This window comes from Lissotriton vulgaris, chromosome 9, assembly GCF_964263255.1.
Source record: "Lissotriton vulgaris chromosome 9, aLisVul1.2, whole genome shotgun sequence".
NCBI classification, from domain to species: Eukaryota; Metazoa; Chordata; class Amphibia; order Caudata; family Salamandridae; genus Lissotriton; species Lissotriton vulgaris.
In genome coordinates, this window is record NC_141697.1 from 1,023,284,127 (window position 1) to 1,023,296,763 (window position 12,637).

The following is a 12,637-nucleotide window of genomic DNA, read 5'->3' on the forward strand; positions in this document are numbered from 1 at the left end:
CCATTACTTGCTCGACCTCGTTTTCTTCCAAGAAATAGTATGTACGACCATTCTTTAAAACTTTCAGCTTGGCTGGTTCTTCCAAAAAAGCCTCACCCCCCAGCTCCTTTATTGGGTCAATATATTGTTTGAGTTTCCAACGCCGCTCCATAGAGAGTTTACTTAAATCTGATCTTACAAAGAAAGTAGTTGAATCAATAGTAACTGGGGTATTTGGTCTTGCTTTTAATGAGATTGCCTGGCGAAGTAGAAAGTTACCAATACAGATTAAGATTGGACGGGGGTATTTGCTTCCCTTATTTCTTGAAACCAGTGGAAGCCGGTGGGCTCTTTGTATCTCACGGCCCCTCGCGGCGGGATGCCTGGCTTTCACCTTGTGGATACCCTGCCGGGGTTATCTCACAGGGGAATACCAGGACGGGTTCCCTAAGCAAGCGCCGGGAAACCCTTTGTGGGTAGCTGTGCGCTATATAAGCTCAAATACATTTACATTTACATTTATATCTGTGAGTCCCAATCCCAATCTGATAATTCAGGAAAAGCTTTCTGAAATAAGTGAACAATGTATGCCCTAGAGTCGGCTCCTTCAGCCCCTTCCACAATACCAAATATGCGAAGATTCTGTCTGCGTTGTCGATTATCTAAATCTTCAAGTTTAGCTTGCATTTGACAGATCTGGACCTCATGCTTATTCACAGCTATTTCAGAGCGAGATGATTTTTCCTCCGTTAAAACCACTCTTTGTTGAATCTCTGCAACGTCCTGGGAGATAGCACCAAGTTTACAGGACATCTCATGCAATGAGGATTGCGTCTTGCTGCTATCTTCCCTCATCTGCTGATAATGAGATTGGGCTTCGTGTTTTTGTTCATTTAACAGCTGCAAAATCATCTGAAATGACGAAGATACCTCCCCTTGAAGATTCCAATCAATAGATGTAGGTGTATTATTCTGAGAGGTATTCCCCAGAAGTGAAGCGCTGGGCCTTTCAGACCCAATTAAGTCTGGTTCCTTTGTTATTCCTGCCCTTGAGATTGTCACGGGAAATACAGATGCTGAGGTTGTTACTGCCTGTAGGGCCGGAAAGGTAGAGGATGCATTTGAAATTATCTCAGGCAATACAGATGCTGGGATTGTTACTGCTTGTGGGGCAGGGGAAGAGGAGGATGAAGTTTCCGTTAAAACGACGGCCGTCTCCGTCTCATTCGACCCATCCCTTAATTCCACAACAGGGGTAGTATGCCCACTTTGGGAGCTATTAAATGTTTCTAACAGCCCCTTTGCTGAGCCCCGAGAGGTAGTTGGATTTGTAACATTACTAAGGCAATTTATCTCCCCAGATGCACCTGTCTCGATAGGGCTGTTTCCTGAAAGTCTTAAAGCCATCGATTTAACACCGCCCTTATCTGGTACCCATTTCCTTATCGGACTGTTATCCACTATAGGTTTTACAGTAGTAGCCCTAGGTTTATTTATAGTTCTCTTAACCTTATTCTTAGTCTTGCCTCTTACTTTTTTTATACTGTTAGCTTTGTCTTTAGCTGAGCACAAGGGTGTACTGTTGCCTGGGTCAGGAAGATCGCAGCATTCCTCATCAGTTTCTGCTGCATCCACATGTTCCACATATTCTACCCCCTGAGTCTCCTTTGCCCCCTCTACTTCACTGGATATCTCCTCTTCTACCAGCATCTCTGTTGTTAATACTGATGTTGATATAGGTAGTATATTTACTGCACTGGTATTTGCCATTAATTGTATCTCTGGTTGTAGCTGAGTGTCAATAACAGAGGCACAGTTTTTTAACGGTGTGTTATTCATGTTCGCAACATCAATAGAGGTGCCTATATCAATTTCAGTTTCCAGAGCAATATTTGCATCCTGATTCCCCCCCGCAAGCTACAATGTTATCCTGTGTACCAGAGGGATTGATAATGTCCGAGGGTGTCAGAAAATCAGCAGCAGTTGGTTTAGACATAATATTATCAGATGCTAGTTTAGTTTTAGCAGTAAGGGGGAGGCGAAGAAATGGTTTACCAGTCTTTAAACATGAGCTCAGTTTCTCTTGCCTACCCGTGATTTTCTTTCCTGCATCAGAAATCTGCGCCTCTGACCGCTCTGTGGAAGTTTCCGAAGTCGTTGCTGTAGTTACCGCAGATGCCGCGGCAGCGTCCGTGCCACTATTTGCCAATGTCTGTTTCATCACCGTCGTCCGTGTATTCCTTCCCGGCGGCTTTGGCGCCATTACCCCAAGCTCCACTACCGCCGATGGGTTAGAACTCCAGTGAGCCAGCAGACCAAGCCAGCCGAGTGTGGACCAACCCTTTGAGGCTGTAGGGATGAAACGTGGTAGCCGTAAGGAGCGGAGCAACCCCCTCACCCGGCTCTCAATCAGCCGAAGCCGCAGCATCTGCCTCTGGGTACGTTCACATTTTCACTGGCGCGATGACAGGCGATCCGTTCATACCAAGACTCTCAGCCTCTCTCAATCAGCTGAAGCCGTGACCTCCGTCTCCACCTCCGGTTACGTTCAGCCTTTTACCAGTGCGGTAACAGGTGAGCCGTTCCTGCCCAGACTCTCAGCCCACAAACATTCGTTGTTTTCGTTGTTTTCTCTGACAGTTTGCAATCAGCTGCCAAAGACGATTTAATTCTGACTTGAAGTCGGTTGAAAGACGATAACCGCCATAACCAGAGTCCGGACCCTCAATGAGCGTTCTCCGTACTGGCGGTGTCAATCCGCCATCTTGGACCGACCCTATGTATCCACTCATTCTTCAATGCAAATTGCTATATATATAATGCATATTTAAATAACGAAGCAAACCACATTCACTGGATGATGTCATCAGTGATGTCATTTGAGATGCCATCAGTGATGTCACTGACCATGTCATGAATGATTTAATATGTGGCATCATCAGCAGTGGATTGCGGGTGCGTGAAATCTAGTTAGTACAATTAACTATATAGGAGCAATTTCAATGGTTTTGTATGAGTGAAATGTCCAGCTAACTATAACACCACTAAAACTTATAGTTTTTCGAGGGAATTTTAAAGGTTTTTTAAATGCTAATTCCTAACTATATAAGGCCTGAAACCTATGTTTTTTTCAGTGAATATATATATGTGTGTGTATATATATATATATATGTATATATATATGTGTGTGTGTGTGTATATGTATATATGTGTGTGTGTGTTGTGTGTGTATATATATATATATATATATATATATATATATATATATATATATATATATATATATATATACTAGCAGCCTGCCCCAGCGTTGCCTGGGGCAGAAGGGGGCTGGGGGCAGCATTTCAGGCTTGCCCGTCCCACGGCCCATCCCACGGCCCGTCCCACGGCCCGTCCCTAAGCCCGTCCCTCCGCCCGTCCCTCGACCCGTCCTTCCAGGTTCACTTGCCTTACTTGTCGCTCCTCCTCGCGCTGCTGATTTTACCGATCCACTGCTCCTCTGCTTCTCGCTGGTCACGTCCCTCGGCCCGTCCCTCCAGGTTCACATACCTTACTCGCCGCTCCTCCTCGCGCTGCTGATTTTACCGCTGGTCATTACCGCCTGTCCGCAGCTCCTCCCCACATCCATGTCCTGATGCTCCTGAACGCCGCTCCTCCCCGCGCTCTCGATGTCATGACGCAGACGTCGCGGCCGGCGCTTCTTTCAGGGGACTACTTTGTTTCTAAAGTTAATTTTTTTAATTTTCACTTTATTTTAATTTTATGTAGCCTATGTCCATCTACACACCCTGACAATTTCAAGGATGTATCGGGTGTGTGGATTGGCGCTGTGGTTCCCGAGTTTACCTTGCCAAAAGGGTTGTGTTCTCTCTTTATAATAGTAGTATAGATATATATGTATGTGTGTGTGCATATTACCTACTGGCGGTCGCCAGTAGGTAGTTATAGTTAGGATTTTTTTCAATGCAAAATGTCAACATTTTATTGGGAATAACTTTAGCACTGGTTGAGGAATCTGCCTGAAAAGTTCCTCAAATTTGCCTCGCGGCGCTCCGGTCCTTCCCTGGAAGTTTGGGGGGGATTCGTCAAGCGGGGGCCAAGATAAAAGGGGGTCCCAAAACGTGTTTTCCCCATGTTAATTTCCATAGGGCGGTCGACCTCACTTTTAGCCCGAACGGCTGAATGGATTTCCACCAAACTTGCTATGTCTCAAGATATGTGCTCCAGTGGTTTTTGAGTAAATTAGGTTCAAAAAAATATATATATCTATAGGCGCGCCCCGGTACGCGCACCGGGGAGCGCACCAGGCGTGCTACGCGACTTGCGTGCGGAAAGCTGATTGGCTCTCGGGTGTCTGTAAACATTCGAAACAGTCCGGAGCGTCCGCCATCTTGTGTCTCGGTAAGATCGAGACACAAGAGGTGGCAAAAACAAAGGGAGAAATGACCATAAGGGGGCAGAGTAGACCCCCCTGACCCCCTAGGTTTGATGTGGGGGCTATAAAAGGGCCCGCGCAAAAAAACAAAAAAAATTCGATTTGCGCGGGGGGAGCGCCCGGTACGCGCACTGGGGAGAGTAGCATGGAGAAAACCCAGTTTATTCACTGCGTCATCTCTACGACACTTTCTTGCGTCAATACGCCCCTTTTGCATACATTACACCTGACGTAGGTATAATGTGGTGCAGGGGTTTACAAAGTGACGCATCTACCTAGATGCGTCTCTTTGTAATATAACTCAATAAGGTGCATGTTTTACGCTGCTGATGCGTCACAAAAAGTGACGTACCGGTGGCGTAAAAGTGACGCATGGCCTCATAAATGAGGCCTTCAGTCTTCTACTCATGCGTCATATTAAATATATGACGTACTATGTCGCAAGTACTTACAGATACGTCAGTATTTCAGACTTATCTGTAAGCGCAAAAGTGAAGCATTGCTGGAGTGTGTCACAAAAATTATGCAACTCCAGCAATGCATCCTTTTACATGGGGCCAGGCCCATGTGAAAGGGCCTGCATCAGTCTTACGCCTGCTGTGACTTCTCAAGCCTAAAATATAAAACTGAGATATAAATTTCTAAACAGCTTTTGATGACACGCAAATGTTTTTGGCTTCTTTGTAATCAAAGTGATTACATTGTTGAAATAATTCATATGTTTCCGTTTTCTGTTGTGTTTGTATATAATATGTAAATAGCGTGGTTTGTGAGTTGTATGATTGATTGTATATATGTTGTCTAAAGGTTCTAATCGTTTCATTTGTAAAAAGTGTTCATTCTGAATATATGTCGTTTGGCTTTGTACATAAGGTCTTAAAATTTTGTATTAAAAAAAACTTTAATTTCTTCACAGATCTAAACAAAATAATTGTCCTTCAAAATAAATAAATAAATGACACATATGGTCAACTTAAACATTTGTTTCATTGTCAGATGTTTAAACAAAAAATAAGAGAGTGAAATTGTTAGCAGCACATGCAATTCTGGTTGTTGGTTAGTAGCTTGTGGCAAGCGGTGCTGTTGGGAGCCCAAACCCAGTAGTTTTTGCTGTGAAACAGGCACAAGATTTTGACACAACAGCGTCATAAAAGTGACACAGTGATATCTCATAGATTTCACTGTCTCACCTCTTGCGTCAATACGTCACTTTTGCATACATTACACCTGACGTAGGTATAATGTGGCACAGGGGTTTACAAAGTGACGCATCCACCTAGATGTGTCACTTTGTAAATATGACTCAATAAGGTGCATTTTTTACAGCACTGGTGCGTCACAAAAAGTGACGTACCGGTGGCGTAAAAGTGACGCATGGCCTTAAAAATGAGTCCTTCAGTCTTCTACTCATGCGTCATATTAAATATATGACTTATTATGTCGCAAGTACTTACAGATACGTCATTTTTTCAGAAGTATCTGTAAGCGCAAAAGTGATGCATTGCTGGAGTGTGTCACAAAAATGATGCAACTCCAGCAATGCATCCTTTCACATGGGGCCAGGCCCATGTGAAAGGGCCTGCATCAGTCTTACGCCTGCTGTGAAACAGGCGCAAGATTTTGACGCAACAGCATCATAAAAGTGACGCAGTGATATCTCATAGATTTCACTGTGTCACCTCTTGCGTCAATACGTCCCTTTTGCATACATTAGACCTGACGTAGGTATAATGTGGCACAGGGGTTTACAAAGTGACGCATATACCTAGATGCGTCACTTTGTAAATGTGACTCAATAAGGTGCATTTTTTACAGCACTGGTGCGTCACAAAAAGTGACGTACCGGTGGCGTAAAAGTGACGCATGGCCTCATAAATGAGGCCTTCAGACTTCTACTCATGCGTCATATTAAATATATGACGCATTATGTCGCAAGTACTTACAGATAAGTCAGTATTTCAGATGTATCTGTAAGCGCAAAAGTGATGCATTGCTGGAGTGTGTCACAAAAATGATGCAACTCCAGCAATGCATCTTTTCTTACCCTTCCACACCCCTGTTACTTTTCTACATTTTCTTTGAATATCCACATTCCCCATGTTCACTCTCCTTCTCCTTAGTTTCCTTCCCAACACTCACCTTCTTTGAGTCCCCCTACTTCACTTCCTTTCCCCTCTCATACCTTTCTGTTCTTTCTTACTCATTTTCCTTTCCTTTATCAATGCACTCCACTTCACTTACTCTTTTTCATTTTTTTAAGAATATAGCTCTTTGATGAGAATTGGAGGTAGTTCTGAAAAGAACTTTTTTTTTCTTCTTTTTTCTTTTTTTAGAACAAGAACAAAAACAGGGAATGGAAACTGCTCAACAGGAGCAAAAAAAATAAATAAAATTAGGGCTGGGAACGGCAGCGATGGTTCTTCAATGATCGAACCATGAGCAGAACACTTTGCTCCCCATAGCAAAGTAGCTGATCACAGTATCTGCATTTAAGGACGCCTTTATTAAATGCAGGCTGAATGTTCGGAACCAGCTCTGGTGATCTTCCCCTCACCGATGTTGTTGGTCCTCCGGTGGATGTAGAGGCCCCATCACTGGGAACCTCTTGTGCCAGAGCCCTGACACTTTCCCGGGCAAAATTCTGGGGGTGCCTCCTCTCCACATGGCGAATCATTGTGGAGTTCCCAAAAGAATATTTTTTAGTGGGGTCACCCCGTGACAGGACTGTGTGACAGATCCTGCACTCCACTTTTGGAGCATTTACCTTCTTTTGGTCTTCTGGTATGGAAAAAAACTTCCATATGAAGTGTTCTTTTACCCGGGGTGGAGTACCTCTTCATCAATAAATGTCTCTCTGACTTCATCACTGCTGGATTCTCTGGCAGCCATGGTAATCCAAGAAAGATCCAAGAGCAAAAAACAGGTCTTTCAGTCACAAAAGTGAAAGAAGAAGTGAAGGAAATGGGTGGGGATTTCATTCTTTGTAAAAAAAAAACTGTTAGCAACCAATGAAAAGTGTTATTTTAAGGTCACATGACTTGACGCGCTTACGCTGCGCGCACCGAAGCGCTTCCGGGGGCGCTCACGCGGCGCGAACGTAGGCGCTTCCGGGGGTGCATAAGCGGCGCGAACAAAGGCGCTTCCGGGGGCGCTTACACGGCGTGCCTAAGTGACGTTTTGATAGTTTCACGGAAATGCAAAATCATTTTCATTTCCGTATTCAAAAAAACTGCTTTTATATGTATGGTACTAAATGTCTTGCGTTATTATTTACTTTTCATTCATATTTTTTTTCACGAACGCAAGTAGCGCTCTGGTTGCGCTTTCCGGAGAGCTTACCGGTGCGCGCACCCAGAGCGCCCCAGGAAAAAATGATAAAAAAATATTATAAAAAATAATAATTAATACTTCCACAAAACAGCAAATTTATAAAAAAAATTGTTGGTTAGAAACTCGATAAAGAAAGGAATTAGCTTTTAAAAAACCTTTGAAATTCACTGAAAAAACCATAGGTTTCACACCAGTTATAGTTAGGAATTAGCATTTAAAAAACCTATGAAATTCACTGAAAAAAACCATAGGTTTCACACCAGTTATAGTTAGGAATTAGCATTTAAAAAACCTATTAAATTCACTGAAAAAACCATAGGTTTCACACCAGTTATAGTTAGCTGGAAATTTTACTGACATAAAACCATTGAAATTCCCACGTTATAGTTAGTTGGACTCACTATAACTTGCGCGCCTGCCATGCACTGCTGATGACGTCACATATTACATCACTCATGACATGGTCAGTGACATCACTCACGACATCACTGATGACACCATCCTTGTGACAGAGTGACAGACCTCCTTTCAGGGTAATGTAACCCTTGAAACACATATTCAAAAATAGAAACTAACATTTTCAATAAAATGGAGATACCCATACCAGTTACAACAACCAATTCAGTAATTCCACCATCTATATACACATCCACTCATTCATTAACAGTTCTATATAGTCACTCATACATATACTCACTCATCATATGTAGTGATACACCTATACATCCTGTTACACACCGACAGTCATCCAAACGTTACTCACACACATACTCACACATGCAAATAAACTATTGAACATCCATTTATTTGCATATACAGCTATACACACACTACCACCTTACTTCTAAGGAAACTAACACATACTTACTCTCTTAAACAATCACTTATAGAAACACATACTTATTTAAACAGGAACTCTTACAATCTCTCACATATACTCACTTATATACATCAATCCTCACATATACTAGATTAAAACATATGTCGTTACTGTTAAAGACACTATTGAGAGAGTCATTCACTCTAGTAAAATTTTCATACGTGAGTGTAGGTTCATGGTTTTCCATCCACAGACTAAAAGCCTGGAGTGGGAGTGAAAGAACCATAACTAGGTAACAAGGAAGGCAGACGCTGTGGGAAGGACTCTGGATATGGTATGTTCCTTGGTCCCTGAGTTACTTCGATGTCACTGCCTTGCACAAATGGCATAAGTCCTGGATGTTGGGTGCCATAGTTGAGGGTTCCGAGCAGCGCTTGTAACACTGTCTGCAGTTTATTTGCACCTGCTGCAGCTTCAATATTCTCAAAGTAAGTGGGGGCTGTTTGTGGACCTGACTGCATTGGAAATCAATGTGATGCGGTGCCTCCCTGAACCGCTTGACGGAGGCCCCCGAGGGGTGGTGTGATGGCGCCGACTCCCTCCCCAAGTCTTGTTGCCCTGGTGTGGCCTGAGATCGCCCCCGACATAGGCGGCCGGCTCCCGGGGTCAAGCAGAACTTTTTGCCTTTTGGTTACTCTTCCATTCTGAACATTGTCCCACAATCCGTTTGACCTGAAGACACGTCCTGCGGTGCCCTAGTCCGACCATCACATATTCCTGCGCCAGGAGACGGGAGACGGCGTGGGATGCACTAGAAGGGAGAGGCGGCGCTAACGAGCCTCCCCCACCTCCCCAGGTGGAGGTTTCTCAGGTACACCCCAGCGGTTCACGCAACCAGCTGAGTTGCGCCCGCTCTTGCGGCTACAGCGTCTCGCCCACCATCCACTTGAATTGCGCCCACTCTTGCGGTGCAGCGATAGGCGGCTGCAACAGGACTCTCAAAATGGCGGCCAACTCTTCGGATTTAGGCCTAGTCCACTAAAATGGCCCTGGGACACCTTGGAACTCGGACGCTTGACTGCTAGAGCATGGACCCCATTCCCAAAAGCGTCCCCTCAGCCTTGAAGATTTTACAAAAGTCACCGGGGCCCCCGACTCCCGCAGACTTCCGGTGGCGAGCGACTGCCATGATTGCTCGCGGAATGGCCACGACGTAGCCACGGGGTGCTCTCATGCTGACGCCAGCTTCAATCTGAAACATCCAGAAACACTGTAGACTACCAATTCGGTCAGTTCCGGTGGAGCCCCAACGTGACCCGGTAGGGAAGAACTTGCCCTCCCCTCTTTGACTGATTGTTCTTGTTGCCTGTCCCTTCTCTTGTCATTTAACAGAACTTTTTGGACTGCAGAAAGGGGTTGTGTTCCGACCGCTGGTTGGTGGAGACATTTTGACTATATTCTGGACCTGCGTTGTCGCGTAATGCGTCATATGACGCGCCGCGTTAGCGCACCCGGAAGTGCTCCGGTGCGCAAGGCGCAGCTTCCCGGAAACGATCCAGAGCGCGGCGCGCAGCGCGTAACATAAGCATAACAGGTCATGTGACTTGTTAATAAAACTTTTCATTGGTTCATTTTACTTTTGTTATTCTAATGATGAAAGGCTTGGTCATATGACCTAAAAATAACGCTTTTCATTGCTTTCGAACATTTTTTTTTCCCAAATGATGAAAGACCCACCTTTTTTTTTCTCACTCTGACTTGTAAAGCAAAGGACCCAGATGCATTTACAGTTTATCACTAACAATGTTCCAGGCTAATGTATTTTCCCGGGAAATTTACAACTGTCCTGCAAGAAAAATATTCCTTTTTCGAGAAAAAGGGCGTTTCTTCGTCCCATGAGGGAGCCGTTGAGCAAAAGAGGCTCGGCCTGCTGTCTTAGTCGCTGATAGGCATGAATATCAGATTCTGAAGTAGTGTGGCTCACTGGTTAGAGGCGGCAGACCCGAGAGCAGAGGACGGCCCGGGACCAGGGTTCGATTCCCGGCGCGGCAGGTTTCTGGACCAGGGTCAGCGGACTCGATAATTCTCTCGCCTTGGTGCCCACTCTGATCAGCGATCACACTCGGCAACTCTGGGCATTAGCTTACCTCATCTTCACTAACGGCCCCACCAGACGCCGGGGATGCCTGGTCTCACCCTGGAGATACCCATTAAGGGACCATCTCTCAGGGAAGCCAGGAAGGGTTTCGCAGCGGTCGAAGCGCCTTGGGACCCTACGGGTAAGTAGTGCGCTATATAAATGCCTATACATTTACATTTACATTCTTATCGATCACTTTATGTTGCAAGAGTAGAAAACACAACAGCCCTTGACCATTTATCTTTACTGCGTTCCTGCGTATTATACCTTTTAACCGTCTTTTGTAATTGGACTGCTTTATTTCACTTGCCTTTTACTGATTCGAAAACAATGGCTATTATTCAAAACTTTACCAATGTAGGTACTACTACCATGTTTCGTTTTAAAAACCTTTAATGTGAAAATGTCAGTATACAAATACGGGCCTATAACCACGTGGGCCGGCCACGGAGCAAACTGGAATCGTATATGATGAGGGAACATTTACACTGTAGAAGAACGTAACGGGCGACCCATTAGGTTGCAAGAACTAAGGTGTCTAACATTTGCGGAATCAGTGGACGTACATTTTATAATTAAAGTACGACAGGGCCAGTTACAATAAAATTATCTAGGTATACATTTGCGGGCAAGTACCATGGGTGACGTTAATTCGAACTTTCAATAGTACAGTAATCAATAACACATCAGAACTTAATATCAATAGGGATGTCGAAATGTTCAATCAATTCTCGTCCCCGCCCGCCATGTGCTTCAAAACTGCATACGTATCTTGTGATATCAAGGTTGGGCAACCAGTACACAACAAGGAGTTACGAGTCCCATTTATACCGGCGCCATTTTGGGCGAGGCCGGGCAGGTCCAGGATATAGTCAAAATGTCTCCACCAACCAGCGGTCGGACCAAAACCCTTTTCGGCAGTCCAAAAAGGTTCCATTAAATTACAACAGAAGAAATAGGCAACAAGAACAATCAGTCAAAAGAGGGGACGTTTTCGTGAATGGGGCCCATGCCCTAGCAGGCAAGCGTCCGAGTTCCAAGGTGTCCCAGAGCCATTTTAGTGGACCAGGCCCAAATCCAAAGAGCTGCCCACCATTTTGAGAGTCCTATTGCAGCCGGCTATCGCTGCACCACAAGAGTAACCGCAATTCAGCTAGATGGCGGGTGAGTCATTGTACCGCAAGAGCGGGCGGAACTCAGCTGGATGGGGGGTGAGACACTGTTCCGCAAGAGCGGGCGGAACTCAGCTGGAAGGCTAGTGAAACCCTAAGAGGCGCCCCACTGCAGATGAGGTGCCTCCACCTGGGGAGGCGGGAGAGGCCCGTTTAAGCCCCCCCCCCCCCGGGCACCCCACGCCGTCTTTCGGCGCAGCATTGTAGGATGGCCACACCAGTGAAACTTGCTGGACACCACCTCAGTGCCATCCGGATCTCGACGCGTTGTGCTGCCTTCGGCCCACTGTAGCAGCAAGTGCGGCCGCAACTCTGCTGAACGGCGAGTGAAACGGCAAGGGGCGCCGCACTGCACATGAGGTGCCTCCACCTGGGGAGGCAGGAGAGGACCGTTTGCGCCTCCCCCCCCCGAGGGCACCCCACGCCGTCTTTCGGCGCAACATTGTAGGATAGTCACACCAGTCCGGCAACTTGCTGGACACCACCTCGGTGCCATTCGGATCTCGACGCGTTGTGCTGCCTTCGGCCTATTCGCACATCGGTCCGCTACGGACGCCGCCTCACAGGCCAACGGATTTTGTAGGCTTTTTATAGCCCAAACCCGCATAACAGGTCATGTGACTTGTTTATAAATCTTTTCACTGGTTCATTTTACTTTTGGTTTCCTAATGATGAAATGCTTGATCATATGACCTAAAAATAACACTTTTCATTGGATTGAAACATTTTTTTTTCCCAAACGATGAAAGCCCCACCTTTTT